Source organism: Suricata suricatta, chromosome 12 (genome assembly GCF_006229205.1).
Source record: "Suricata suricatta isolate VVHF042 chromosome 12, meerkat_22Aug2017_6uvM2_HiC, whole genome shotgun sequence".
Taxonomy (NCBI): Eukaryota; Metazoa; Chordata; class Mammalia; order Carnivora; family Herpestidae; genus Suricata; species Suricata suricatta.
In genome coordinates this window covers 82516641-82520865 of record NC_043711.1, presented here as the reverse complement: position 1 = coordinate 82520865, position 4225 = coordinate 82516641, and the positions used below count along the sequence as shown (strand labels likewise).

General features: G+C 38.8%; 1 pseudogene; it reads left to right on the top strand.

Moving 5' to 3' along the window:
• The first annotated feature begins 1216 nt into the window (after window positions 1-1216).
• On the top strand, window positions 1217-1841 carry LOC115274248 (annotated as a pseudogene).
• Window positions 1842-4225: the final 2384 nt, after the last annotated feature.

Below are 4225 nucleotides of genomic sequence, written 5' to 3'. Positions count from 1 at the left end.
ACACTTGGCCTTGCCCCCTCAAATTTTATCAACAAATAAGGGAAAGGCATATAATCTATGTCTAAAAAATTAGTGTGTAACATGAACACAGGAGATATAAACTGTGAGTTAGAACCAGACTGAAAAGAAAAGCTCAAAGGCTAAACTAGCAGTGTGATATAGCTGCTATAAAAAATTTTTTTAAAAGTCATATTTAAATGATGTACAATATCCAGCCACCAGGTGGCTTAATCAGTTAAGCATCCAACTCTTGATCTCACCTTAGGTCATGATCTCAGGGTTGTGAGCTCAAGTCCAGCATTAGACTCTGTACTGGACATGGAGCCTACTTAAAAAAAAAAAAAGATATACAATATCTAAGAACTGATCAGTTCATATCTGGAAGATGGTATTTAATTAATTAGTCTCTTATTTTGTAAAATGGGTATTGTAAGGACACAAGCCTAAACCAAACTGACTCCATGACAGGCTTTAAGTTTCCCCTCTGATCGAGAAGGCCTAGGTTTCAGTTCCCCGAAACTAACAGGCAGTTACACATTGCCTAGAGCAAGAGAGACCACCTTTGCAACACCCAATCAGGGAAGGCCAGCTACCACTCTCCACATTCCTAAGGGTGAGGCCTGTAGATGGAAACTTTAGATAGGACCCTGTTACCTAATGTTAAAGTTAACCCGTAGTCACCGAAGAAGACCCTAGACTCGCCCTGTAATTGGTTGATTTTAAAGGTACTCTAAATGTTGTAATTGGGTCCTGCCAAAAGTAATGAACGCTCTGGACAATGTGTATGGTTAAAGTTGCTGCCAATACTGTTGTACAATTATAATTGGATCACTCTACCTATGTCTCAATTTCCTGTAACTCTCCCTTCCCCAAACCCATAAAAAACGCTGCTCAGCTCTTGTTTGGGGCTCTCAGTACGGATCCACTGCGTTGGTGAAGTCTGTGAGCCTGAGCCCAAGCCTGTAATAAAGCCCTTTGCCTTTGCATATGTGCCTTGGTCTCCCTGGTGGTCTCTGGTCGTTGAGGATATTGTGACTTGGGCATAACAGTATAATTATGATACCTATTTAAGAGGGTTGTTTGTGATTTAAAAAAAAAAAACCTCTAGCTGCCATCTTGCATCCCTGCGTGTGTTCACCTAATCTCAGCTGGTCCACCTGAGATCCCTGAGTGCCAAAGCTATTCCCCTGCGTGGTCCTATTTCCATTCCAACAAGATGAAAGAAACTACCATGAACCAGGAGAAACTCGCCAAACTGCAAGCACAAGGGCACATTGGTGGGAAAGGAACTGTTCCCCGAAAGAAGAAGGTGGTTCACAGAACAGTTACAGTAGATGATTAAAAAAAAATTTCAGTTCTCCTTAAAGAAGTTAGGGGTAAACAGTGTCTCTAGTATTGAAGAAATGAGTATGTTCACAAAGCAAGGAACAGCGATCCACTTTAACAACCCTAATGTTCAGGCATCCCTGGCAGAGGACACTGTCACCACCATCACAGGCCACGCTGAGACAAAGCAGCTGACAGAAATGCTACCCAGTATCTTAAACCAATGTAACGTGGTGCAGACAGTCTGACTAGTTTAAGAGGATTAGCTGAAGCTCTGTTTCAATCTGTGGATAGAAAGGCACCACTCGCTAGCAGAGAGGACGAGGATGATGAAGTTCCAGACCTTGTGGAGAATTTTGATGAAACTTCCAAGAACGAAGCAAACTGAATTGAGTCAACTTCCGAAGAAGATAAAACTTGAAGAAGTTACTGGGAGCTGCTATTTTATATTATGACTGATTTTTAAAAATTTTATTCATGGATATGATAAAATCTAGATCTCTAATATTTTTAAGCCCAAGCCCCTTGGGCATTGCAGCTCTTTTCAGTTTTTGCTTATACACAATTCATTTGCAGCTAATTAAGCTGAAGAAGCCTGAAATAAAGTTTGAAACAAGATTAGTAAAGTTCTTTGCCTAGTAAAAAAAATAATAATATATTAAGGAGCTTAGAAGAGTGTTCAAAAGAAAGCATTCAATAAATATTAGCCACGATAATATAGCTTCAATTGAAAAAATATGTTCTAAAATATATGAAAAGGTTAGTATTATAAATTTATTTATATTTATTTTATTTTATTTTTATTTTCCTAAAGCACATTTTAAATTTCTGAGGGTAATCTGAAGTTCTAATATTCTAGGTATTGAACAAATTGAGTCTTACTCTGTTTATACATTTCCAGGTTAGAAAAACTCTCTTCATATGTCCCTCATCAGGCTTCATTCTAGTATGCCATTGTTTTATTTGTTTAGATAGGGGACAAATTCTTCTGTTAATACGCAAAACTGGAAAGAAGAATAGGAATTAAGTTTACCAAATCTGTGGAATACTCCTGTGTTTCAGATAAAATGTCTTATAAAAATATAAATGTTTAAGGAACTCTTCCTTTGGAAGAAAACAGATTTTTTTTTTACTTTATTGTTTAGCCCAATTTAAGCCTAAATTTAACAATGAAAATGGAATTTTCCTGGAGCATATGGAACTTTCTGTCTTTTCTAAGTATGGAACTATAGGAACATTTAATGACAAACATTTTCCCCATAATACCAATCAACAAATCTGTGGAAACATTGATTTACTGCCTATTAGAAGCTGAGAACAGTAATAATAGGATATATGGGAAATTTCAGAGGCAAAGATATATAGTTTACCCTTGAACAACACAAGTTTGAACTGTGTGGGTCCACTTATGTATGGATTCTTTTTTTCAATAAACATACTGGAGGGGCGCCTGGGTGGCTCAGTCGGTTGAGCATCTGGCTTCGGATCAGGTCATGATCTCACGGTTTGTGGGTTCAAGCCCTGCGTCAGGCTCTGTGCTGACCACTAGCTCAGAGCCTGAAGCCTGTCTTTGGATCCTATGACTCCTTCTCTCTCTGACCTCCCCTGCTCACACTGTGTGTCTCTCTCTTTCTCAAAAAAAATTAAAACATTAGAAAAAAACATACTGGAAAGTTTTTTTTGAGATTTGTGACACTTTGAAAAAAACCTGCAGGTGAACCATGTGGCCTAAAATTATTGAAAAAATTTAAAAGTTCTGTATGTCACAAATGCATAAAATATATGTAGGTTTCAGTCTATTTTATCATGTACTCCCAGAAAATATACACAAATCTATTATAAAAAGTTAAAATTTATCCAACCTTACGCACATACTTACAGACCATACATAGTGCCATCCACAGTCAAGAAATGTAAGCAACATAAAGCTGCAGTATTAAATCATAACAGCATAAAATTAACTGTAGTATATATTGTGCTGCTGTGCTGCTGTAATAGTTTTATAGCCACCTCTTGTTGCTATTGCAGTGAGGTCAGTGTTGCATGTATCCATTTTTTTATAATAGTTTATTGTCAAATTGGTTTCCATATAAATGTGCTTCTCCCCACAAGTGCCCCCCCTCCATGACCATCACCCCCTCTCCCCCTCCCCCCCCTTCAGCCCTCGGTTCGTTTTCTGTATTCAATAGCCTCTCATGGTTTGTGTCCCTCCCTCTCCTAAACTCTCTTTCCCCCTTCCCCTCCCTATGGCCTTCTGTTAGGTTTTTGCTGTCAGACCTATGAGTGAAAACATATGGTATCTTTCCTTCTCCGCCTGACTTATTTGGCTTAGCATGACACCCTCCAGGTCCATCCACTTTGCTACAAATGGCCAGATTTCATTCTTTCTCATTTCCATATAGTACTCCATTGTATATATATACCACATATTCTTTATCCATTCATCAGGTGATGGACATTTAGGATCTTTCTATGATTTGACTATTGTAGAAAGTGCTGCTATGAACATTGGGGTGCATGTGTTCCTATGCATCAGCATTTCTGTATCCTTTGGGTAAATCCCTAGCAGTGCTGTTGCTGGGTCATAGGGGAGTTCTATAGATAGTTTTTTGAGGAACCTCCATACTGTTTTCCAGAGAGGCTGCACCAGTTTACATTCCCACCAACAGTGTAGGAGGGTCCTCGTTTCTCCACATCCTTGCCAGCATCTATAGTCTCTTGATTTGCTCATTTTAGCCAGTCTGACTGGTGTGAGGTGGTATCTCAGTGTGGTTTTGATTTGTATTTCCCTGATGATGAGTGGCACTGAGGATTGTTTCATGTACCTGTAGGCCATCTGGATGTCCTCTTTGGAGAAGTGTCTGTTCAGATCTTCTGCCCATTTCTTCACTGGATTATT